General features: G+C 45.6%; 1 protein-coding gene across 2 annotated transcripts in view; it reads left to right on the forward strand.

The window, feature by feature from the left end:
• Positions 1-27,804, forward strand: part of TUBGCP2 (tubulin gamma complex associated protein 2) — a 478,187-nt gene that overhangs the window by 767 nt on the left and 449,616 nt on the right. The gene's annotated exons all lie outside the window — the stretch shown is intronic.

Raw genomic sequence — 27,804 nt, forward strand, 5'->3', positions numbered from 1 at the left:
CGGTGGGGGTCTAACACCTGGGACCCCAGCCAATCAGTTGTTTGAGAAGGCACTGATGCTCCTGTGAGCGCTGCGGCCTTCTCCCTGCTTACCAAGCACAGTGCTGTAGATTCACTTCTATGGGGCTTAGTGTGATACCAAGCACAGCCACTATGCAATATACGGCGCTGTGCTTGATAAGCACAGAGAAGACCGTGGCGCTCACAGGAGCACTGGTGCCTTCTTAAACAGCTGATCTTGAGAATGGGTCATCAGTATAAAAATCTCTTCACACGGGTATATTTCATCTATTTCATTTAATGTTTGTGTGTGTTGTTAAAAGATATCGACGACACACCCCATAACAGTGAACTCCACAGTGCCCCGTCACTTTAACCACCTCAGCCCCCAGTGCTTAAACACCCTGAAAGACCAGGCCACTTTTTACACTTCTGACCTACACTACTTTCACCGTTTATTGCTCGGTCATGCAACTTACCACCCAAATGAATTTTACCTCCTTTTCTTCTCACTAATAGAGCTTTCATTTAGTGGTATTTCATTGCTGCTGACATTTTTACTTTTTTTGTTATTAATCGAAATTTAACGATTTTTTTTGCAAAAAAATGACATTTTTCACTTTCAGTTGTAAAATTTTGCAAAAAAAACGACATCCATATAGAAATTTTGCTCTAAATTTATAGTTCTACATGTCTTTGATAAAAAAAAAATGTTTGGGTAAAAAAAAAATGGTTTGGGTAAAAGTTATAGCGTTTACAAACTATGGTACAAAAATGTGAATTTCCGCTTTTTGAAGCAGCTCTGACTTTCTGAGCACCTGTCATGTTTCCTGAGGTTCTACAATGCCCAGACAGTACAAACACCCCACAAATGACCCCATTTATGAAAGTACACACCCTAAGGTATTCGCTGATGGGCATAGTGAGTTCATAGAACTTTTTATTTTTTGTGTTAGCGGAAAATGATGATTTTTTTTTTTTTTTTTTTTTTTTCCTTACAAAGTCTCATATTCCACTAACTTGTGACAAAAAATAAAAACTTCTATGAACTCACTATGCCCATCAGCGAATACCTTGGGGTCTCTTCTTTCCAAAATGGGGTCACTTGTGGGGTAGTTATACTGCCCTGGCATTCTAGGGGCCCAAATGTGTGGTAAGGAGTTTGAAATCAAATTCTGTAAAAAATGACCTGTGAAATCCGAAAGGTGCTCTTTGGAATATGGGCCCCTTTGCCCACCTAGGCTGCAAAAAAGTGTCACACATCTGGTATCTCCGTACTCAGGAGAAGGTGGGGAATGTGTTTTGGGGTGTCATTTTATATATACCCATGCTGGGTGAGAGAAATATCTTGGCAAAAGACAACTTTTCCCATTTTTTTATACAAAGTTGTCATTTGACCAGATATTTCTCTCACCCAGCATGGGTATATGTAAAAAGACACCCCAAAACACATTCCTCAACTTCTCCTGAGTACGGGGATACCAGATGTGTGACACTTTTTTGCAGCCTAGGTGGGCAAAGGGGCCCATATTCCAAAGAGCACCTTTCGGATTTCACTCCTCATTTTTTCCTGAATTTGATTTCAAACTCCTTACCACACATTTGGGCCCCTAGAATACCAGGGCAGTATAACTACCCCACAAGTGACCCCATTTTGGAAAGAAGACACCCCAAGGTATTCCGTGAGGGGCATGGCGAGTTCCTAGAATTTTTTATTTTTTGTCACAAGTTAGTGGAAAATGATGATTTTTTTTTTTTTTTTTTTTTCATACAAAGTCTCATATTCCACAAACTTGTGACAAAAAATAAAAACTTCCATGAACTCACTATGCCCATCAGCGAATACCTTGGGGTCTCTTCTTTCCAAAATGGGGTCACTTGTGGGGTAGTTATACTGCCCTGGCATTCTAGGGGCCCAAATGTGTGGTAAGTAGGTAAATGACCTGTGAAATCCGAAAGGTGCTCTTTGGAATGTGGGCCCCTTTGCCCACCTAGGCTGCAAAAAAGTGTCACACATCTGGTATCTCTGTATTCAGGAGAAGTTGAGGAATGTGTTTTGGGGTGTCTTTTTACATATACCCATGCTGGGTGAGATAAATATCTTGGTCAAATGCCAACTTTGTATAAAAAAATGGGAAAAGTTGTCTTTTGCCAAGATATTTCTCTCACCCAGCATGGGTATATGTAAAATGACACCCCAAAACACATTCCCCAACTTCTCCCGATTACGGAGATACCAGATGTGTGACACTTTTTTGCAGCCGAGGTGGGCAAAGGGGCCCATATTCAAAAGAGCACCTTTCGGATTTCACAGGTCATTTTTTACAGAATTTGATTTCAAACTCCTTACCACACATTTGGGCCCCTAGAATGCCAGGGCAGTATAACTACCCCACAAGTGACCCCATTTTGGAAAGAAGAGACCCCAAGGTATTCGCTGATGGGCATAGTGAGTTCATGGAAGTTTTTATTTTTTGTCACAAGTTTGTGGAATATGAGACTTTGTATGAAAAAAAAAAAAAAAAAAAAATCATCATTTTCCACTAACTTGTGACAAAAAATAAAAAATTCTAGGAACTCGCCATGCCCCTCACGGAATACCTTGGGGTGTCTTCTTTCCAAAATGGGGTCACTTGTGGGGTAGTTATACTGCCCTGGCATTTTCCAGGGGCCCTAATGTGTGGTAAGTAGGTAAATGACCTGTGAAATCCTAAAGGTGCTCTTTGGAATATGGGCCCCTTTGCCCACCTAGGCTGCAAAAAAGTGTCACACATGTGGTATCGCCGTATTCAGGAGAAGTTGGGGAATGTGTTTTGGGGTGTCATTTTACATATACCCATGCTGGGTGAGAGAAATATCTTGGCAAAAGACAACTTTTCCCATTTTTTTATACAAAGTTGGCATTTGACCAAGATATTTCTCTCACCCAGCATGGGTATATGTAAAATGACACCCCAAAACACATTCCCCAACTTCTCCTGAGTACGGCGATACCAGATGTGTGACACTTTTTTGCAGCCTAGATGCGCAAAGGTGCCCAAATTCCTTTTAGGAGGGCATTTTTAGACATTTGGATACCAGACTTCTTCTCACGCTTTGGGGCCCCTAGAATGCCAGGGCAGTATAAATACCCCACATGTGACCCCATTTTGGAAAGACACCCCAAGGTATTCAATGAGGGGCATGGCGAGTTCATAGAAATTTTTTTTTTTTGGCACAAGTTAGCGGAAATTGATATTTTTAATTTTTTTCTCACAAAGTCTCCCGTTCCGCTAACTTGGGACAAAAATTTCAATCTTTCATGGACTCAATATGCCCCTCACGGAATACCTGGGGGTGTCTTCTTTCCGAAATGGGGTCACATGTGGGGTATTTATACTGCCCTGGCATTCTAGGGGCCCTAAAGCGTGAGAAGAAGTCTGGAATATAAATGTCTAAAAAATTTTACGCATTTGGATTCCGTGAGGGGTATGGCGAGTTCATGTGAGATTTTATTTTTTGACACAAGTTAGTGGAATATGAGACTTTGTAAGAAAAAAAAATAAAAATTCTGCTAACTTGGGCCAAAAAAAATATCTGAATGGAGCCTTACAGGGGGGTGATAAATGACAGGGGGGTGATAAATGACAGGGGGGTGATAAATGACAGGGGGGTGATAAATGACAGGGGGGTGATAAATGACAGGGGGGTGATAAATGACAGGGGGGTGATAAATGACAGGGGGGTGATAAATGACAGGGGGGTGATAAATGACAGGGGGGTGATAAATGACAGGGGGGTGATCAATGACAGGGGGGTGATCAATGACAGGGGGGTGATCAGGGAGTCTATATGGTGTGATAACCACAGTCATTGATCACGCCCGTGTAAGGCTTCATTCAGACGTCCGGATGCGTTTTGCGGATCCGATCCATCTATCAGTGCATCCGTAAAAATCATGCGGACATCTGAATGGAGCTTTACAGGGGGGTAATCAATGACAGGGGGGTGATCAATGACAGGGGGGTGATCAGGGAGTCTATATGGGGTGATCACCACAGTCATTGATCATGCCCCTGTAAGGCTTCATTCAGACGTCCGGATGCGTTTTGCGGATCGGATCCATCTATCAGTGCATCCGTAAAAATCATGCGGACATCTGAATGGAGCTTTACAGGGGGGTAATCAATGACAGGGGGGGTGATCACCACAGTCATTGATCATGCCCCTGTAAGGCTTCATTCAGACGACCGGATGCGTTTTGCGGATCCGATCCATGTATCAGTGCATCCGTAAAAATCATGCGGACATCTGAATGGAGCTTTACAGGGGGGTGATCAGGGAGTCTATATGGGGTGATCACCACAGTCATTGATCATGCCCCTGTAAGGCTTCATTCAGACGTCCGGATGCGTTTTGCGGATCCGATCCATCTATCAGTGCATCCGTAAAAATCATGCGGACATCTGAATGGAGCTTTACAGGGGGGTAATCAATGACAGGGGGGTAATCAATGACAGGGGGGTGATCAGGGAGTCTATATGGGGTGATCACCACAGTCATTGATCATGCCCCTGTAAGGCTTCATTCAGACGTCCGGATGCGTTTTGCGGATCGGATCCATCTATCAGTGCATCCGTAAAAATCATGCGGACATCTGAATGGAGCTTTACAGGGGGGTAATCAATGACAGGGGGGTGATCACCACAGTCATTGATCATGCCCCTGTAAGGCTTCATTCAGACGACCGGATGCGTTTTGCGGATCCGATCCATGTATCAGTGCATCCGTAAAAATCATGCGGACATCTGAATGGAGCTTTACAGGGGGGTAATCAATGACAGGGGGGTAATCAATGACAGGGGGGTGATCAGGGAGTCTATATGGGGTGATCACCACAGTCATTGATCATGCCCCTGTAAGGCTTCATTCAGACGTCCGGATGCGTTTTGCGGATCCGATCCATCTATCAGTGGATCCGTAAAAATCATGCGGACGTCTGAATGGAGCTTTACAGGGGGTTGATCAATGACAGGGGGGTAATCAATGACAGGGGGGTGATCAGGGAGTCTATATGGGGTGATCAGGGGTGATTAGGGGTGATCAGGGGCTAATAAGGGGTTAATAAGTGATGGGGGGGGGTGTAGTGTAGTGTAGTGGTGCTTGGTGCTACTTTACTGAGCTACCTGTGTCCTCTGGTGGTCGATCCAAACAAAGGGGACCACCAGAGGACCAGGTAGCAGGTATATTAGACGCTGTTATCAAAACAGCGTCTAATATACCTGTTAGGGGTTAAAAAAAACACATCTCCAGCCTGCCAGCGAACGATCACCGCTGGCAGGCTGGAGATCAACTCTCTTACCTTCCGTTCCTGTGAGCGCGCGCGCCTGTGTGCGCGCGTTCACAGGAAATCTCGCGTCTCGCGAGATGACGCGTATATGCGTGACTGTGCGCAGCGCTGCCACCTCCGGAACGCGATCCTGCGTTAGGCGGTCCGGAGGTGGTTAAAATGGGACCTCCACAGTGCCCGGCTCCCTTTAACGGTGACCTCCACAGTGCCCGGCTCCCTTTAACGGTGACCTCCACAGTGCCCGGCTCCCTTTAATGGTGACCTCCACAGTGCCCGGCTCCCTTTAACGGTGACCTCCACAGTGCCCGGCTCCCTTTAACCCCTTAAGCCCTATTTCACCTTAAAAACCCAGCCATTTTTTGCAAATCTGACCAGTGTCACTTTAAGTGGTGATAACTTTAAAATGCTTAGACTTATCCAGGCCATTCTGAGATTGTTTTTTCGTCACATATTGTACTTCATGACACTGGTAAAATAAAGTCAAAAAAATAAATTTTTATTTATAAAAAAAAAATACCAAATTTACCAAATATTTGTAAAAAAATTGCAAATTTCCAAGTTTCAATTTCTCTACTTCTATAATACATAGTAATACCTCCAAAATAAAGTTATTACTTTACATTCCCCATATGTCTACTTTAAAGGGTTTCTACCACCTCGTTTGGACATATTTAGCTGTCAGACACTAGCGATCCGCTAGTGTCTGCTCTACCAAACAATGCTATTATAATAGTTTTTTGTGCAGCCGTTTCCATAAAAAACGAACTTTTATCGATATGCTAATGAGCCTCTAGGTGCTATGCGGGCGTCTTTTCAGCACCTAGAGGCTCTGTCTACCTTCACAAAATGCCGCCCAGCGCGTCCCTCCAGCCCGCCCATCTCCTCTGGAATGCGATCCTCCCTCTGAATCAGCGAACGAATTCTCGCGCATGCGCCGTGCGCGTCTGTCTTCGGCGCAGGCGCAGTTAATGTCTGAGCGCTTTCTGCACAGACATCTCCACTGCGCCTACGCCGATGACGTCATAGTTCTCCGAGGAACAGGCGCAGTGGAGATGTCTGTGCAGAAAGCGGTCAGACATTGCCTGCGCCGAAGACAGACGCGCACGGCGCATGCGCGAGAATTCGTATTTTATTTTTTGGGGATGTTACAAGGCTTAGAAGTTTAGAAGCAAATCTTGAAATTTTTCAGAAATTTTCAAAAACCCAATTTTTAGGGACCAGTTCAGGTCTGAAGTCACTTTGCGAGGCTTACATAATAGAAACCACACAGAGACTATTCCTGGGCGCCGCTCCGTCCGCCTGCTGTGCCCCATTCCTGCTCCACATGCTGATTACGATCGGAGGGATGGGGAGGAGACATCAGCTTCACTAATGGGCGTTCCTTCTTCCTGCGCTGCGACTAGAGAAGCTGAGGAGACAGTAATGGGGCACAGCGGGCGAACGGAGCGGCGCCCAGGAATAATGGTGAGTGCTGGGACATCGCTGGGCGCCGCTCTGTGCAGCCTAATAGTTCACATGTGGGGTATTTATACTGCCCTGGCATTTTAGGGGCCCTAAAGCGTGAGAAGAAGTCTGGGATCCAAATGTCTAAAAATGCCCTCATAAAAGGAATTTGGGCTCCTTTGCGCATCTAGGCTGCAAAAAAGTGTCACACATCTGGTATCGCCGTACCCAGGAGAAGTTGGGCAATGTGTTTTGGGGTGTCATTTTACATATACCCATGCTGGGTGAGATAAATATCTTGGTCAAATGCCAACTTTGTATAAAAAAATGGAAAAAGTTGTCTTTTGCCGAGATATTTCTTTCACCCAGCATGGGTATATGTAAAAAGACACCCCAAAACACATTGCCCTACTTCTCCTGAGTACGGCGATACCAGATGTGTGACACTTTTTTGCAGCCTAGGTGGGCAAAGGGGCCCACATTCCAAAGAGCACCTTTCGGATTTCACAGGGCATTTTTTACAGATTTTGATTTCAAACTACTTCTCACGCATTAGGGCCCCTAGAATGCCAGGGCAGTATAACTACCTCACAAGTGACCCCATTTTGGAAAGAAGACCCCCCCCAAGGTATTTCGTGATGGGCATAGTGAGTTCATGGAAGTTTTTATTTTTTGTCACAAGTTAGTGGAATATGAGACTTTGTATGAAAAAAAAAAAAAAAGAAAAAAATCATCATTTTCCGCTAACTTGTGACAAAAAATAAAAAGTTCTATGAACTCACTATGCCCATCAGCGAATACCTTAGGGTGTCTACTTAACGAAATGGGGTCATTTGTGGGGTGTTTGTACTGTCTGGCCATTGTAGAACCTCAGGAAACATGACAGGTGCTCAGAAAGTCAGAGCTGCTTCAAAAAGCGGAAATTCACATTTTTGTACCATAGATTGTAAACGCTATAACTTTTACCCAAACCATTTTTTTTTTACCTAAACATTATTTTTTTTCAAAGACATGTAGAACAATAAATTTAGAGAAAAATGTATATATGATGTGTTTTTTTTTTGAAAAATTTTACAACTGAAAGTGAAAAATGTCATTTCGATTAATAACAAAAAAAGTAAAAATGTCAGCAGCAATGAAATACCACCAAATGAAAGCTCTATTAGTGAGAAGAAAAGGAGGTAAAATTCATTTGGGTGGTAAGTTGCATGACCTAGCAATAAACGGTGAAAGTAGTGTAGTGCAGAAGTGTAAAAAGTCGCCATTTTTTTAAATGCGGAATGCATGTGGCTTTTTTGGTTTATTTTCTTCGCGTGGTATCTAGTATCGCAATACTTTTTCATGGTATCGAAACCGAATCAAAAATTTGGTATCGCAACAACTCTACTCTATATTACACTTTTTGTGAGGCAAGGTAACAAGAAATAGCTGTTTTGGCACAGTTTTTATTTTTTGTTACCTACAACATTCATCTGACAGGTTAGATCATGTGGTATTTTTATAGACCAGGTTGTCACGGACGCGGCAATACCTAATATGTATACTTTTTTATTTATGTAAGTTTTACACAATAATATCATTTTTTTTATTTATGTAAGTTTTAAACAATAACAGCTTTTTTAAAACAAAAAAAATTATGTTTTAGTGTCTCCATATTCTGAGCCATATTTTTTATTTTTTTTGGGTGATTGTCTCAGGTAGGGGCTAATTTTTTGCGGGATGAGGTGATGGTTAGATTGGTAGTATTTTGGTGGGCAAACGCCTTTTTGATCGCTTGCTGTTGTACTTTTTGTGATGTAAGGTAACATAGTAACATAGTAACATAGTACATAAGGCCGAAAAAAGACATTTGTCCATCCAGTTCGGCCTGTCATCCTACAAGTTGATCCAGAGGAAGGCAAAAAAACCCTGTGAGGTAGAAGCCAATTTTCCTCACTTTAGGGGAATAAAAAATTCCTTCCCGACTCCAATCAGGCAATCAGAATAACTCCCTGGATCAACGACCCCTCTCTAGTAGCTATAGCCTGTAATATTATTACACTCCAGAAATACATCCAGGCCCCTCTTGAATTCCTTTATTGTACTCACCATCACCACCTCCTCAGGCAGAGAGTTCCATAGTCTCACTGCTCTTACCGTAAAGAATCCTCTTGTATGTTTGTGTACAAACCTTTCCTCCAAACGCAGAGGATGTCCCCTCGTCACAGTCACAGTCCTGGGGATAAATAGATGATGGGATAGATCTCTGTACTGCCCCCCTGATATATTTATACATAGTAATTAGATCTCCCCTCAGTCGTCTTTTTTCTAACGTGAATAACCCTAATTTTGATAATCTTTCAGGGTACTGTAGTTGCCCCATTCCAGTTATTACTTTAGTTGCCCTCCTCTGGACCCTCTCCAGCTCTGCTATGTCTGCCTTGTTTACAGGAGCCCAGAACTGTACACAGTACTCCATGTGTGGTCTGACCAGTGATTTGTAAAGTAGTAGGAATATGTTCTCATCACGGGCATCTATGCCCCTTTTGATGCAACCCATTATCTTATTGGCCTTGGCAGCCGCTGCCTGACACTGTTTTTTGCAGCTTAGTTTGCTGTTTATTAAAATTCCTAGATCCTTTTCCATGTCAGTGTTACCGAGTGTTTTACCATTTAGTATGTACGGGTGACTTGCATTATTCCTTCCCATGTGCATAACTTTACATTTCTCAGTGTTAAACCTCATCTGCCACTTATCTGCCCAAGCCTCCAATCTATCCAGATCCCTCTGTAGTAGTATACTGTCCTCTTCAGTGTTAATTACTTTACACAGTTTAGTGTCATCTGCGAAAATTGATATTTTACTATGCAAGCCTTCTACAAGATCATTAATAAATATATTGAAGAGAATAGGGCCCAATACTGACCCCTGAGGTACTCCACTAGTGACAGTGACCCAATCTGAGTATGTACCGTTAATAACCACCCTCTGTTTTCTATCATTGAGCCAGTTACTTACCCACTTACAGACGTTTTCTCCGAGTCCGAGCATTCTCATTTTATATACTAACCTTTATGAGGTACAGTGTCAAATGCTTTGGAGAAGTCCAGATACACGACATCCATTGATTCGCCGCTGTCAAGTCTAGTACTTACCTCCTCATAGAAACTGATTAAATTAGTTTGACATGACGGATCCCTCACGAAGCCATGCTGATATGGCGTTATTTGCTTATTTCCCATAAGATGCTCTAACATAGCATCTCTCAGAAAACCTTCAAACAGTTTACCCACAACAGATGTTAAACTTACCGGCCTATAGTTTCCAGGCTCTGTTTTTTGGACCCTTTTTGAATATTGGCACCACATTTGCCATGCGCCAATCCTGTGGGACATTCCCTGTCAGTACAGAGTCCGCAAATATCAGAAATAAGGGTCTGGCTATGACATTACTTAATTCCCTTAGGATACGGGGGTGTATGCCATCCGGTCCTGGCGATATGTCTATTTTGATTTTTTTAAGTCGCTGTTGTACTTCTTCCTGGGTCAGACAGGACACTTTTAATGGCGAATTTATTTCAGCATTCAGCATTTCATCTGACAGTTTATTTTTCTCAGTGAATACATTGGAGAAAAAAATATTTAACAGCTTTGCTTTCTCCTCGTCGCTCTCTGCGACTCCCCCCTCATTACTCTTTAAAGGGCCGACACCTTCAGATTTATACTTTTTAACATTTATATAATTGAAGAACATTTTAGGGTTAGTTTTACTCTGTTTGGCAATTAATCTCTCGGTCTCTAGTTTGGCCGCTTTTATTTGTTTTTTACATGTTCTGTTTTTTTCCTTATAGTTTTTCAGTGCTTCCGTGCTACCCTCCTGTTTTAGGGTTTTATATGCCTTCTTTTTGTCATTTATTGCTTTCTTTACAGTTCTGTTTATCCACATTGGTTTCTTTTTGTTCCTTAACCTTTTATTCCCATACGGTATGTACCTCTCACAATGAGATTTTAGGATGTTTTTAAAGATATCCCATTTTTTGGCTGTATTTTTATTTTTGAGGACTTTGTCCCAGTTAGTTAGGCCTATGGCCTCTCTTAGTTGGCTAAATTTAGCTTTTTTGAAGTTTGGTATTTTTGTTTCTCCCTGTAGAAACGCTCTTTTGAATGATAATTGGAAGGTTATTACTTTATGGTCACTATTTCCCAGGTGTCCCCCAACCTGCACGTCTGTTGTTCTGTCAGGTCTATTGGTTAATATTAAGTCCAGTATGGCCGTCCCTCTAGTCGGGTCCTGAACCAGTTGGGAGAGATAATGGTCTTTGGTTATTGCCAAGAATCTGTTTCCTTTATGAGATATACAAGTTTCAGTTTCCCAGTCTATATCTGGGTAGTTGAAGTCCCCCATAATAACCACCTCATTATGGTTTGCCGCCTTGTCTATCTCGTTTAGTAGTAGATTTTCTGTGGACTCTGGTATATTAGGTGGTTTATAGTAGACTCCTATTAGTAATTTATTGTTGTTTTTAGCTCCATGTATCTCTACCCACAGTGCCTCCACATGTTCATGTCCATCACTTATATCTTCACGGAGTGTGGGCTTTAGACAAGATTTTACATAAAGGCAGACCCCTCCACCTCTCCGGTTTTGACGATCCTTTCTGAACAGACTGTAACCTTGTACATTAACTGCCCAGTCATAGCTATCATCCAGCCATGTCTCAGTTATTCCCACTATGTCATAGTCCTCCTCACACATCACTAATTCCAGTTCACCAGTTTTATTAGTCAGACTTCTGGCATTAGTATACATACATATGAGAGGTTTATGTATATTTTTTACCCTACACCTTTCCTTCTGAACTGTTCTTGTCCCTCCTTCCATTTCTCCCCCAGTCCCACTACCTTGCCCCCGGTCTCTATCTGCACTATCTTCCCCTTCTATAGTGTAATGACCCTCCCCCCCAGTCCCTAGTTTAAACACTCCTCCAACCTTCTAGCCATCTTCTTCCCCAACACAGCTGCTCCTTCCCCATTGAGGTGCAGCCCGTCCCTACGATAGAGGCTGTAGCCGACAGCGAAGTCGGCCCAGTTCTCCAGGAACCCAAACCCCTCCATCCTACACCAGTTCTTGAGCCACTTGTTAATTTCCCTAATCTCCCGCTGCCTTTCTTGTGTGGCCCGTGGTACCGGTAGTATTTCGGAAAATACTACCTTTGAGGTCCTTGCCCTAAGCTTTTGCCCTAAATCCCTGAAATCATTTTTAAGGACTCTCCACCTACCCCTAACTTTGTCATTGGTTCCGATATGGACCATGACCGCTGGATCTTCTCCAGCCCCTCCCAGTAATCTGTCAACCCGATCCGCGATATGTCGAACTCTAGCGCCAGGAAGACAGCACACTGTTCGGCGATCACGGTCTTTGTGACAGATTTCCCTATCTGTTCCCCTAATAATTGAGTCTCCCACTACCAGCACCTGTCTGGCCTGCCCTGCTCTCCTGGTCCCCTGCTTACCGGAGCTGACATTCCCCTGACTGGCAGAGGAAGTGTCCGGCTGCGGCAGTGCCGTCCCTGGACTGACATCCCCCTCATCTGCCAAACGTGCAAACTTGTTGGGGTGTGTCAGATCAGGGCTAGCCTCCCTGGCACTCTTCCCTCTACCCCGCTTTCTAAATGTTACCCAGCTAGCTACCTCACTTTCCTCAGCCTCCTCTCTGTCACCCTCTCCCTCATCTACCCCAAAGAGTGCTTGCTCGGTGAGAAGCAAACTTTTTTGCAAATTGTCAATGCCTCTCAAGGTGACAAAAAAATGGTTTATTTAGCCCAGTTATTATTTTATATTTTTCACGGTGTTCATCTGAGGGGGTTAGGTCATGTGATATGTTTATAGAGCCGGTCGATACGGACCCGGCGATACCTAATATGTATGCTTCCCCCCCCCCCTATTTTTCACCAATTTTTTTTAACTTTATTTGGGTACCAAACATGCGCGATTTTTCTCACGCGAGTGCAAAACGCATTACAATGTTTCTGTTTATTTTTACTTGAAACTTTTAATTTTTGGGGGGGAAAACTTTTATTTTTTTCTACTTTTTTTTTTCACTTTATTTTTTGTCCCACTTTGGGACTTGAACTTTTGGGGGTCTAATCCCTTTACAATGCATTCCAATACTTCTGTATTGGAATGCATTGGCTGTATGAGTAATACAGTGTGTATTACTCATACAGATTCCTGCCTGTGAGATCCAGGGGGCTGGATCTCACAGGCTCGTCACCGGAAGGCAGCGCCGATGCCTAAGGAAGGCATTGCGCTGCCTTCCATGCCATCGGGTCCCCCCTACAGCCGCATAGGGGCCCGATGGCACCGCCCGCCGCCGCAAACCGCAGGTAAAAGCCGCAAACTGCAGGTCTGAATTGACCTGCGGTTTGCGGCGATCGCCGACGTGGGGAGGTCACGGGACCCCCCCTCGCATTTAGCCAAGGTGCCTGCTCAATGCTTTGATCGGAAATACACATGACATACCATTAAGTACCAGGACAACATGCCGTACCGGTACGTCATGTGTCCTGAAGAGGTTAAAGTCGGCCCTATGCGGGTCACTGCTTTTGGTGATGCCCGACTTCAAAAAGGAATTTATAGTACAGACCGATGCCTCCGAAGTAGTCCTCGGTGCTTTACTGTCCCAGGAAGTCAACGGGGAGGAGCCTCCCATTATCTAGTGGAGAAAGAGTGCCTGGCTATCAAGTGGGTACTCAAGCCTCTCAGTTATTATTTGTTGGGGAGAAAACTCCGCCTGGTGACTGACCACTCCCCTCTCAAGTGGATGAGCCAGGCCAAAGACAGAAATGCCCGGGTCACCAGATGGTTAATTTCCCTACAGAACTTTAAATTTACAGTGGAACACAGGGCAGGCTGGTTGCAGGGAAACGTGGATGCCCTGTCCCGACTACATTGTCTGGCGAGTGTTCACCCCCTCAGGGTTGAACAAAGGGGGGAAGTATGTGACACAGTGAGGGGAACGTTCTGGGAAAACAGTTATTTTCCTCCCAGCATGTGCTGCTGGGCTGATTTGCAGCCAGGTGGGGTCAAATACCGGATTGGATTTTAATTGCCGGTCTGGGTTTTTGGCAGCACCTGGCTGTCCTTAACCACCTCCGGACCGCCGAACGCAGCGACGCGTCCTGGAGGTGGTTGATTCATTCCTCCTGGACGCGCCGGCGCGTCCTCTCGCGAGACGCGAGATTTCCTGTGAACGCGCGCACACAGGATCGGAAGGTAAGCAAGTGGATCTCCAGCCTGCCAGCGGCGATCGTTCGCTGGCAGACTGGAGATGTGATTTTTTTTTAACCCCTAACAGGTATATTAGACGCTGTTTTGATAACAGCGTCTAATATACCTGCTACCTGGTCCTCTGGTGGTCCCCTTTGTTTGGATCGACCACCAGAGGACATAGGCAGCTCAGTAATATGTTGCACCAAGCACCACTACACTCCCCCCCCCCCCCCCTGTCACTTATTAACCCCTTATTCACCCTTGATCACCCCTGATCACCCTATATAGACTCCCTGATCACCCCCCCCTGTCATTGATCACCCCCTGTAAGGTTCCATTCAGAGGTCCGTATTTATTTTACGGATCCACTGATAGATGGATCGGATCCGCAAAACACATACGGACGTCTGAATGGAGCCTTACAGGGGAGTTATCAATGACGGAGGTGATCACCCCATATAGACTCCCTGATCACCCCCCTGTCATTGATCACCCCCCCTGTCATTGATCACCCCCCTGTCATTGATAACCCCCTGTAAGGCTCCATTCAGAGGTCCGTATGAATTTTACGGATCCACTGATAGATGGATCGGATCTGCAAAACACATACGGACATCTGAATGGAGCCTTATAGGGGGGTGATCAATGACAGGGGGGTGATCACCCCATATAGACTCCCTGATCACCCCCTGTCATTGATCACCCCCCTGTCAGGCTGCATTCAGATGTCCGTATGATTTTTACGGATCCACTGATACATGGATCGGATCCGCAAAACACATACGGACATCTGAATGCAGCCTTACAGGGGGGTGATCAATGACAGGGGGGTGATCACCCCATATAGACTCCCTGATCACCCCCCTGTCATTGATCACCCCCCTGTCATTGATCACCCCCCTGTAAGGCTGCATTCAGATGGCCGTATGATTTTTACGGATCCACTGATACATGGATCGGATCCGCAAAACACATACGAACATCTGAATGCAGCCTTACAGGGGGGTGATCAATGACAGGGGGGTGATCACCCATATAGACTCCCTGATCACCCCCCTGTCATTGATCACCCCCCTGTCATTGATCACCCCCCTGTAAGGCTCCATTCAGAATTTTTTTTTGGCCCAAGTTAGCGGAAATTATTTTTTTTTTTCTTACAAAGTCTCATATTCCACTAACTTGTGTCAAAAAATAAAATCTCACATGAACTCACCATACCCCTCACGGAATCCAAATGCGTAAATTTTTTTTTAGACATTTATATTCCAGACTTCTTCTCACGCTTTAGGTCCCCTAGAATGCCAGGGCAGTATAAATACCCCACATGTGACCCCATTTCGGAAAGAAGACACCCCCAGGTATTCCGTGAGGGGCATATTGAGTCCATGAAAGATTGAAATTTTTGTCCCAAGTTAGCGGAAAGGGAGACTTTGTGAGGAAAAAAAAATATATATCAATTTCCGCTAACTTGTGCCAAAAAAAAAAAATTTCTATGAACTCGCCATGCCCCTCATTGAATACCTTGGGGTGTCTGCTTTCCAAAATGGGGTCACATGTGGGGTATTTATACTGCCCTGGCATTTTAGGGGCCCCAAAGCGTGAGAAGAAGTCTGTTATCGAAATGTCTAAAAATGCCCTCCTAAAAGGAATTTGGGCACCTTTGCGCATCTAGGCTGCAAAAAAGTGTCACACATCTGGTATCGCCGTACTCAGAAGTTGGGCAATGTGTTTTGGGGTGTCATTTTACATATACCCATGCTGGGTGAGAGAAATATCTTGGTCAAATGCCAACTTTGTATAAAAAAATGGGAAAAGTTGTCTTTTGCCAAGATATTTCTCTCACCCAGCATGGGTATATGTAAAATGACACCCCAAAACACATTCCCCAACTTCTCCTGAATACGGAGATACCACATGTGTGACACTTTTTTGCAGCCTAGGTGGGCAAAGGGGCCCACATTCCAAAGAGCACCTTTCGGATTTCACTGGCCATTTTTTACAGAATTTGATTTCAAACTCCTTACCACACATTTGGGCCCCTAGAATGCCAGGGCAGTATAACTACCCCACAAGTGACCCCATTTTGGAAAGAAGACACCCCAAGGTATTTCGTGAGGGGCATGGCGAGTTCCTAGAATTTTTTATTTTTTGTCACAAGTTAGTGGAAAATGATTGTAAGAAAAAAAAAAAAAAAAAAATCATCATTTTCAGCTAACTTGTGACAAAAAATAAAAAGTTCTATGAACTCACTATGCCCATCAGCGAATACCTTAGGGTGTCTACTTTCCGAAATGGGGTCATTTGTGGGGTGTTTGTACTGTCTGGCCATTGTAGAACCTCAGGAAACATGACAGATGCTCAGAAAGTCAGAGCTGCTTCAAAAAGCGAAAATTCACATTTTTGTACCATAGTTTGTAAACGCTATAACTTTTACCCAAACCATTTTTTTTTTTACCCAAACATTTTTTTTTTTATCAAAGACATGTAGAACAATAAATTTAGAGCAAAATTTATATATGGATGTCGTTTTTTTTGCAAAATTTTACAACTGAAAGTGAAAAATGTCATTTTTTTGCAAAAAAATCGTTAAATTTCGATTAATAACAAAAAAAGTAAAAATGTCAGCAGCAATGAAATACCACCAAATGAAAGCTCTATTAGTGAGAAGAAAAGGAGGTAAAATTCATTTGTGTGGTAAGTTGCATGACCGAGCAATAAACGGTGAAAGTAGTGTAGTGGAGAAGGGTAAAAAGTGGCCTGGTCTTTCAGGGTGTTTAAGCCATGGGGGCTGAGGTGGTTAAAGGGAACCGGTCACCGGGATTTTGGGTATAGAGCTGAGGACATGGGTTGCTAGATGGCTGCTAGCACATCTGCAATATCCAGACCCCATAGCTCTGTGTGCTTTTATTGTGTAAAAAAACCGATTTGATACATATGCAAATTAACCTGAGATGAGTCCTGTATGTGAGATGAGTCAGGGACAGGACTCAGGTTAATTTGCATATGTATCAAATCGGTTTTTTTACACAATAAAAGCACACAGAGCTATGGGGACTGGATATTGCGGATGTGCTAGCGGCCATCTAGCAACCCATGTCCTCAGCTCTATACCCAAAATCCCGGTGACAGGTTCCCTTTAAATAGACAGCTGGGCTCAGCAGCAGGATCTCTGTGTTTGGGATCTGAGGCTTGGTGCCAGGTTGGAGGGTTGAGACTCATGGGCCGACGAAACAGGCCACCTAAATCCTGCCGTGGACTGCTAGAGGCAGAACTGACATCGAGGTGACTTGTCTTATATTAACTTTCCAATTTGCGTGAAGTAACACCAAGATGTACTTTCCATTGTGTGTGAAGTAAACACTAAGGCCTCTTTCAGATGGGCGTTGCGGGAAAATGTGCGGGTGCGTTGCGGGAACACGCACGATTTTTCCCTAACGCCTCCACAACGGCACTTATTGGAGGAGTGTCTCCGCCTCGGACAGGAAACAACGACGTAGAAGCAGAAGATTTAAGAACCTCCTCCCCTTTACCTAGTCAGTCGTTGTTTCCTGTCAGACGGAAGACGTGGAAGCCGCTCCTGTAGCAGGAGTATCTTTTCTTCCGCCCGGCCTCACCTCGGTCCCGGGGTCTCCCCACTTTTATGTGGGAGGGCTGGAGCTGGGAACGGGCCCTCGGGGACGCATCGCCTCCCTTCCCGTTCCTTGGAGTAAGTCCTGGTTGCAGGCGTCCCCGGGCTCATGCGTGGTAGTTTCCATGAACTATCGCGGGATCCGACGTCCGGCGTATGACGTCAGCGGGTGAGATTCTCCTTGGACAAGAGGATCTCGCGAGAAGGCGGAGCGGATTTTAAAAAGGAGTTCCTCATACACAGCGTCCTCGTGCTGCGCATAACGATGCAAAGCCCTGGAGATATGGACACCGCTAGGAAACCCGTGGATCCTTCAGCTTCTGCCCTCAGCCCGGTAAGCCTCCTCCCAGAGGAGAAATATGCTTATAAATGTGTGTTTCTTATTCTTACCTAAAGTATATACACACTTGGTGCCTGCTGCTTTCCACCACCGGTGATGGGTCTGGTCTCTTAAAACAGCCGTCACTACTGGTTTCTCTAAATATACCCCATTCTTTTATGTTGATCTTAGGCCAGAGAGACCGCGACCCTGAAACCGCCTGGTGGAGATTTGGCACGGAAAAAATGTGGCATTTGTCGCAAAGCACTCTCCTCAAAGTCAAAAAAACCTCTGTGCCCCAAGTGCACAGAAAAAATTGTCTCTGAGGAGTCCCCTTCCCTTCTTGAGTCCATGAGGTCAATAATTAAGGAAGAAGTAAATGCGGCAGTAGACCTAAGAATGCCGTCATCCCCAAGACCATCCACCTCTCAAAGATCCCTAACCTCTGACGCCGGATTTGAATGGGATGAAGGGGAGATCTTTTCTGAGGTAGTCTCCTCCTCTGAAGACGACTCGGGTAAACCCCTCTTTCTGCCGGAAGAGACAGATGGATTCTTAAAAATCATCCGAGCAACTATGAACATCGAGGAGGTGAAGGAGACTCACTCTGTACAAGACCGAATGTACCAGGGATTAGGGGAAAGGAAGAAAAGAACCTTCCCCATTCATAATAACGTCAAGTCCCTTATTGCTAGGGAATGGAAAGATCCAGAAAGAAGGGTTGCTTTTAAACGCAAATACCCCTTTGATGATGCTGATTCTAACCTGTGGGAAAAAAAACCAAAGGTAGATGCACCTGTAGCTCGGATCTCTAAAAAAACCTCGCTACCCTTTGAGGATACTGGCCTCCTCAGAGACCCCATGGACAAAAAGTGTGAGAGCCTCCTAAAGAAATCATGGGAGACTAACACAGCTATGCTGCGACCAAGTATAGCCTCCACCTGTACTGCGAGAACACTCTCAGTATGGCTGAACCAGCTAGAGGATCACCTATTGGCGGGTACCCTGCGAGAGGAAATCCTGGCTTCCCTACCAGCTCTAAAGAAGGCGTCTAATTTTCTTGCCGATGCATCTGCAGATTTAGTAAAGTTTTCTGCCCGGTCAGCAGCCTTATCTAATGCCACAAGAAGAGCTGTCTGGCTCCGCACCTGGTCAGGGGACGCAAGCTCAAAGAATCGCCTATGCTCCATCCCCTGTGAAGGCGATAGACTATTTGGGTCCACCTTGGATGATATTCTAGATCAAGCGGCGGACAAGAAGAAAGGCTTCCCTATAGAGAACCGCTATTTCCATCAGAGGCGCTCCTTTCGGAATCAAAAAGGAAAGCCCAAGGGAGATCCTAAGAAAAGAGAAAGTTCAAAGAGGTGTCAGCCCTCCAGAGGTAGGGGTAGAGTGTTTCTCTTTAACCCCGAGAATGCTTCATCCTCAAAACAATGAAGCTAAACATCAAGTGGGGGGCAGACTAATCTACTTTGCTGCCGTCTGGGAAAATATAGGAGCATCTGCCTGGGTAGTGGACACCCTAGGTCATGGCCTAAAGTTAGAGTTTCTGTCAATACCCACAGATCATTTCATGATCAACAAAATCCTGCCTCATCAAGAAAAACAATCTTGCCTAGAGTCAGAAATTACGTCACTCATTCAGAAAGGAGTAATCTGTCAGGTTCCTGCGGAAGAACAGGGAAAAGGGTTTTACTCCCCTGTCTTCTTAATCCAAAAGCCCAACAAGACCTATCGACTAATAATTAACTTAAAAGGTTTAAACAAGTTTATCGTTTACAAACGCTTCAAGATGGAGTCAGTGAGATCCACCATAAATGTCCTGCCCCAAGACTGCTTCATGGCGACCATGGACCTTCAGGACGCCTATTACCACGTCCCGATTGCTGTGGCCCATCAAAAGTATTTGAGAATCGCTATCTATTTAAATAACCGGCTCTGTCCTTTTCAGTTCATAGCCCTTCCCTTTGGGCTTTCCTCAGCCCCAAGGGTGTTTTCAAAAGTTATGTCTGATGTCGTCAAAGCCCTTCACCTAAGAGGCATCCAAATTATACCATACCTGGACGACTTCCTGGTAGTTGCTCCCTGTGAAGAGACCCTTCTGTCGCACCTAGCAGACGTTCAGAAATTTTTTACCACCCTAGGGTGGATAATAAATTTCAAGAAGTCAGACTTAAATCCAGCACAAAGCAAAACCTTTTTAGGGGTAACATTAGACTCCCATCGATTAATGTCTTTTCTTCCACAGATCAAACAGATCGGGCTTCAGGAAAAAGTCTCGCTTTTCTGCAGTCAAAGATCCACAACGATAAGGAACCTCATGACCATTCTAGGTATCCTTACGTCCACGATCCAGTCAGTAAGGTGGGCCCAACACCACACAAGACCACTTCAAGCGTTCCTCCTATCTTCCTGGGATGGCACCTCCTCGGCCCTAGAAAAGCGAGTATTGATTCCGAAATCGGTAAAAACATCTCTTCTGTGGTGGAGAATCAGAAAACACCTTCAGACGGGTGTTTCCTGGAGACAAGTAGATCAAATGATCATAACCACAGACGCCAGCAGCATCGGCTGGGGGGGTCACTCAGGCGGGAAAGTGGTCCAAGGCACTTGGGGAGCGGATCTACTACAAGCCTCCTCCAACTTAAAAGAACTCTCAGCGGTATACAAAGTCATGGTCGCTCTTTTTACGCCTACATCACCAAAGAGTATAAAAGTCTTCTCAGACAATACTACCGCAGTCGCCTATTTAAACAAACAGGGAGGAACCAGGAGTCGCTCCCTAGCAGCCGTAAGCGAAAAAATCTTCTCCTGGGCAGAGAGCAACCTGATTTCTCTTACAGCCTTACATGTCAGAGGAGAAGAAAATACTTTGGCCGACTTTCTCAGCCGTCAAACTCTGAAAGAAGGAGAGTGGTCCCTAAATCCACAAATATTTCACCAATTGTGTCTCAAGTGGGGGACTCCAGAAATAGATCTGTTTGCGACAAAGTCCAACAAACAGACCAAACAGTTCTGTTCCCTCTCCCAAAGGGACCAGTCACTATGGATAGATGCCCTATCCCGACCATGGCCAAACTGCCTTCTCTATGCCTTTCCTCCCTTCAGCCTAATAGCGAAGACTCTGATAAAGGTACAGGAAGAGAAGGCCAAGGTAATCTTTATAGCCCCTCACTGGCCGAGAAGATCCTGGTTCCCCTTGCTACTTCACCTTTCAGCAGGGGAGTCCTGGGTCCTCCCATCCATTCCGGATCTCCTTCATCAAGGCCCAGTAGATCACCCAAGCGTCAAAAATTTGAACCTGAGGGCCTGGAGACTGAACGCAACACTTTAAGAAAAAAGGGACTCTCGGATTCAGTTATCTCTACTCTTATGCTCAGCCGGAAACCCATAACATCCAGAATTTATATGCGGACCTGGAAAGCCTTTCAGAAATTCGCGGGTGACGCGATTTTGCCCAACATTCCTCAAATTCTGCAGTTCCTTCAAGCCGGACTTGACAAAGGCCTCAGGCCAGCAACCCTTAGAGTGCAGGTATCAGCCCTTAGTGTATTTTTGGATGTCAAGTTGTCAGAATCCTCTTTAATAAAGCGTTTTCTCAAGGGCGCAACGAGAGACTCCTGTAGCCCGTCCTACCATTGCCCCCCTGGGATCTTAACTTAGTACTGTCTGTACTAATGTCTCCCTCATTTGAGCCTATTGAAGATATATCCTTGAGACTTCTAACATTGAAGACAGTATTCCTTACGGCCATTACAACGGCTAGAAGAGTCGGGGAGATCCAAGCCTTTTCATATAAACCTCCTTATCTGACAATCTTCGATGATCGCATAATTCTGAAACATTGCCCAGCCTTCCTACCTAAGGTAGTGTCTAGATTTCACTGCGAACAAGAAATATCGCTACCCTCGTTCTGTCCCTCACCAACCTCGGAAAAGGAGAAGAATTACCACAACTTGGATGTAAGAAGAGTGGTAATCTGCTACCTCAACAGAACTTCATCATTCAGGCACTCAGACCAACTGTTCTTACAGTACCAAGGGCCCAACAAAGGTCACGGGGCAAGCAAACCTACGATATCCAGATGGATAAAAAATATGATCCAGTTAGCTTACCTGCAGAAAGATCTCCAACCCCCGGTTGGAATAAGGGCTCACTCCACCAGAGCAGTATCATCCTCATGGGCGGAGGCAGCATCAGTACCATTAGAACAGATATGTAGAGCCGCAACCTGGGCCAATCCTATGACTTTTTTCAATCACTATAGGCTGGATATCCTTAAGAACCAGGACTTATCATTTAGGCGCAGGGTACTTTCTGCTGCTGTCCCTCCCTAGATCTTATTACTCTGTTAATCCTCCAATAAGTGCCGTTGTGGAGGCGTTAGGGAAAATAAATAATTACTCTTACCGGTAATTGGTTTTTCCAATAGCCTCCACAACGGCACTGGGATTCCCTCCCTAAAATATTATTACATGGGTCTAAGTTGGTAAAGACTTGTTGTTTTCCTTCTAATGATGTAATTGTCCTTGGTTATTAATACATGATTTATCTTGGCATCACTTCCGTGTCCTCTCTTATTGACTGACTAGGTAAAGGGGAGGAGGTTCTTAAATCTTCTGCTTCTACGTCGTTTCCTGTCCGAGGCGGAGACACTCCTCCAATAAGTGCCGTTGTGGAGGCTATTGGAAAAACCAATTACCGGTAAGAGTAATTATTTATTTTCTGCGCGAGTGCAAAACATTGTAATGCGTTTTGCACTCGCGTGAGAAAAATCGTGCATGTTTGGTACCCAAACTTCTTCACAGAAATTCGGGCTTGGGATCTGTGTTCTGTAGATTGTATTATTTTCCCTTATAACATGGTTATAAGGGAAAATAATAGCATTCTGAATACAGAATGCATAGTAAAACAGCGCTGGAGGGGTTAAAAAATAAAATAAGATTTAACTCCCCTTAGTCCACTTGATCACGTAGCCGGCATCTCCTTCTGTCTTCATCTTAGCTCTGTGGAGCAACAGGACCTGTGGTGACGTCACTCCGGTCATCACATGACCCATCACCATGGTAAAAGATCATGTGATGACCGGAGTGACGTCACCACAGGTCCTGTTGCTGCACAGAGCTCAGGTGAAGACAGAAGGAGATGCCGGCTACGCGATCAAGTGGACTAAGGTGAGTTAAATATTATTTTTATTTTTTTAACCCCTCCAGCGCTGTTTTACTATGCATTCTGTATTCAGAATGCTATTATTTTTCCTTATTACCATGTTATAAGGGAAAATAATAATGATCGGGTCTCCATCCCGATCGTCTCCTAGCAACCGTGCGTGAAAATCGCACCGCATCCGCACTTGTTTGCGGATGCTTGCGAATTTCACGCAACCCCATTCATTTCTATGGGGCCTGCGTTACGTGAAAAACGCACAAAATAGAGCATGCTGCGATTTTCACGCAACGCACAAGTGATGCGTGAAAATCACTGCTCATGTGAACAGCCCCATAGAAATAAATGGGTCGATATTCAGTGCAGGTGCAATGCGTTCCACTCACGCATCGCATCCGCGCGGAATACTCGCCCGTGTGAAAGGGGCCTAAGACTGCAAAGTAACACATTGTTTTGAGCATTTGTGACTAAACACTGAAGTTTTGCATTAAGAACTTGTCTTTTGCCTCTGTACTGCGTCCGCTTACCCTATCTACCAGAGCGAAACCCCACTCAGGACTCGGATAGGAAGAGACTGAGTGGGTACTAAAATTTAGTAAGGGGGAATCTAGTGATGTTCTGGCTGTGGAAGGCGATTTTGTTAAGGTGTGGGAGTTGTCAGATAAGCATAATAATAAACCAATACCCCCCCCCAGCCAGGTTTGCCTCAAGATGGTGAAAGATGAAGGCAGCCACAGTCAGGAAGCTTCTGTTCAAATTTCTTTTTATTTTGTGTATTAAATCTGGCTCAACGCGTTTCATGACGATGTCCCTTCATCAGGACTAGTATTACTTGTGGTCTGGAAGGGGGGTCTATTTATGGCCTGGGTGTTGGGCTGAAAAGAAGCGGGAGTGGTCAGAAAGGGCGGCAAAAGTAAGGGGGCGTGTTTGCCAGCTGAGTTACGTCACCTGTGGTGACGTCAGGGGTCCAGGTATGCGGTCGCAGTGTGGATTTATGTTCGTGTGTCCGGTGTTCTGCCAGATCTCTATAGCTTGCCGAAAGTCTATAGCGGAAGTGACGTTGTGCGCTGCGCAAGCGCACTTCCACAAATCATCCGAAACATCGTCTTAAAGTGACAGTCACCTCCAGTAAAATACAGCATCTACATTAATTTGTACCCTCGCGGGCTTGCTTCGCTCGCCACGCATCGGGCTCGGCCTTGCTGCGCTCGGCATTTAGTGAAACTAACTCTATGCCGCCATTGATAGTAAAGAACGAAATGGATAGTAAAGAAAGAGACTATCCATCTCTTTCTTTATTATCCATTTCCTTCTTTACTATCGATGGCGGCATAGAGGTAGTTTTACTAAATGCCGAGCGCAGCGAGGCCGAGCCCGATGCGCGCGAGGGTACAAATTAATGGAGATGACTGTCACTTTAAGAAATCTATACCCTTAAGTGTGCGCACGCGCGGAGCTGCAGGAATGCTTCGCTGAAGTACACTTGTGCGCTTGCGCAGCGCACCACGTCACTTCCGCTATTGACTTTCGGCAAGCTATAGAGATCTGGCAGAACACCGGTGTAGCGTTATATTACCCTTCCTCGTGAGATTTCCCTACCCCCTGACTTCCTGTCGCAACGGCGATGACGTATGGAGGCGTGTCTTAGTTTTTACAATCTGAGCATGCGTAAAAGGCCAGTCTTGGGAAAATCTCACTGCCGATTTCAGCAGCACACTGGGACACTGCGCATGCGTCGGGGAGCCGAGGTAGGGAAAAATTACGGCCCAGTGCGCAAGCGCGGTTAACTCATGAAAATCCACCCGATATACGCGTCTGCGCAGTGTGGGGGTAGGGAAAAATTACGTCCCAGTGCGCAAGCGCCGAGGGTAGTATAAATATCCATTTCAAAAGCGCTTTTAACCCTTTGCAGGAGAAATTGTCATATTGGTTCTTGAGTGATTGTTTTATATAGGTTCTATTATATAGGGGGTCTGTCTGTGCAGTATATGGGGGGGGGGGTCTGTCTGTGCAGTATATGGGGGGGGGGTCTGTCTGTGCAGTATATGGGGGGGGGGGTCTGTCTGTGCAGTATATGGGGGGGGGTCTGTCTGTGCAGTATATGGGGGGGGGGGTCTGTCTGTGCAGTATATGGGGGGGGTCTGTCTGCGCAGTATATGGGGGGGGGGTTCTGTCTGCGCAGTATATGGGGGGGGGTCTGTCTGCGCAGTATATGGGGGGGGGGTCTGTCTGCGCAGTATATGGGGGGGTCTGTCTGCGCAGTATATTGGGGGGGGGTCTGTCTGCGCAGTATATGGGGGGGTCTGTCTGCGCAGTATATGGGGGGGGGGTCTGTCTGCGCAGTATATGGGGGGGGGTCTGTCTGCGCAGTATATGGGGGGGGGTCTGTCTGCGCAGTATATGGGGGGGGTCTGTCTGCGCAGTATATGGGGGGGTCTGTCTGCGCAGTATATGGGGGGGGTCTGTCTGCGCAGTATATGGGGGGGGGGTCTGTCTGCGCAGTATATGGGGGGCGTCTGTCTGCGCAGTGTACGGGGGTCTGTCTGCGCAATGTACGGGGGTCTGTCTGCACAGTATTTTGAAGTTGTGGGGTCTACGCAGTTTATTGGGGGGGTTATCTACGCAGTATATTTGAGTGGTCTGTGCAGCATATTGGTGTTCTGTCTGTGCAGTATATTGGGGGGGGGGGGGCAGTGTATTATATTGGTGGGCTGTGCGTTAGATGTGGAGCTGTGCAGCACGTGTGGCCTGTGTCTTAGATGTGTACAACCCTAGTTTAACAAAAAATAAAATATAATTCCCTAGATCTCCGATGCCATGGCATGTTTTTTGCTACTAAACTGCAGCCATCTCGTCACTCGGAGAAGGATGAGAAGCTGCCCCCCAGCCAGAGGGCCTACCCCACATCTGCCACCAAATCCGTCGCTCACTGGATTCGGTAATCTCCGTCTGTGTGTCTCCCACAATCTGTGTGTCTGTCTGCTGTGTATATGTGGACCGTCCGTCTGCTGCACTGCGTCTGTTCTGCCATTTACTCTAACCATTTTAATTTTATTTTTTTGTATCCCAACTCTGACCAGCATGTTCTCCTATGGAACACGAAGTACCTGAAGTGGAATGAAGAAGCCCACGTTTGAGGCCCGCGCCCCCGGCTGGAGCAGTGAAGGGGCATCGGACAGGTGACAAGCTGCTCCTGTTTGCACCGCTACTTCAGCATTGTGTACTGTGATCACCGCCAGTTCACAGGTCGGCAACCATAGGCCGTCCACATGCTGTGAATTACATCTCCCATCATGCTGGCAAAGCATTATGGCAGGTGTAGTCCAAAACATCTGGAATACCAAATCCGTATGAATGAAAAGCATGGTCTGTGTGACTGGTCAATACCAAGGGTTGAAGCCTTGACGTGGCGTTACTGCTCACATGTGTATCCATGTGCCAATTCAACCAATGTGAGTGACTGTAATTAATACTGATGAGGTAACTAAATACTGTGACAATGGAGAATTGAACGACCGTATCTCCTACACACTGCTTACACCGTGACCGTATCTCCTTAAACACTGCATATAAAATGACTAAATGGAAACGTACGAAAGCCATTCCGAGGATCCGTAATGCGGATCATTTTGTCACGTTCGTTTCCGTTTTTGCCTCCGTTCAGCGGATCCTTTCTTGATTGAGTAGGATTACAGTCTGTCCCCCCACTTCATGTATTCAGATCCCCAGGGTTGTCATTTGCTTTGAATCCTGTAAATGCTCCGTTGCTAATCTCTCGGGGGCAGTCTTCTTGAAATTTTAATTATGTCCGGTTGCAGCTCTGATCACGGACCACACCTTTTTGGAGTCTTTTACACGACTATATGCACTAAAACATGTCTAGTGTTAGTTAACGGGCCATATTGATGGTGTGTACAGGAGTACATGGCCTCATGATGCTGTCCATGTTGTGCCTCACAATGAGCGATTGTCCTGCACTCCTATCATCTATTAGTGCTAAACAATAGTCCCACCGGAAGCTCGACTTTCATCATTGTCATCTATGATTGTGTGTACTCCTGTTGGCACGATCAATGCCACGACGGGACATATGGCCCTCTTGTAGGGAATACAGTCGTGTGAAAGAGGCCTTAAAATGGTTTTTCTCATCTCAGACAATAGGGGCATATCGCTTGGATATGCCGCCATTGTCTTATAGGTGCTGTTCCCCGCACCTATATTGAGAACTGATCCCCGAAATTGGAGTATGGCCCAATGCGCATGCTCTGCCGCCATCCATTCTTTTCTATGTGAGAGTTGTGGATTAGCAAACAGTGGTCGACGGGCCCCATTAACCACTTCCCGCCACACTAACGCCGAAAGGAGTCATTGCTGCGGCACTCTCAGGCTACACTAATGCTGATTGGCGTCATCTCGCGTGAGCCGAGATTTCCTGTGAACGCGCGCACACAGGCGCGCACGTTCACAGGATCGGAAGGTAAGCGAGTGGATCTACAGCCTGCCAGCGGCGATCGTTCGCTGGCAGGCTGGAGATGCGATTTTTTTAACCCCTAACAGGTATATTAGACACTGTTTTGATAACAGCTTCTAATATACCTGCTACCTGGTCCTCTGGTGGTCCCTTTTGTTTGGATCGACCACCAGAGGACACAGGCAGCTCAGTAATAAG

This window comes from Bufo bufo, chromosome 6, assembly GCF_905171765.1.
Source record: "Bufo bufo chromosome 6, aBufBuf1.1, whole genome shotgun sequence".
NCBI lineage: Eukaryota > Metazoa > Chordata > Amphibia > Anura > Bufonidae > Bufo > Bufo bufo.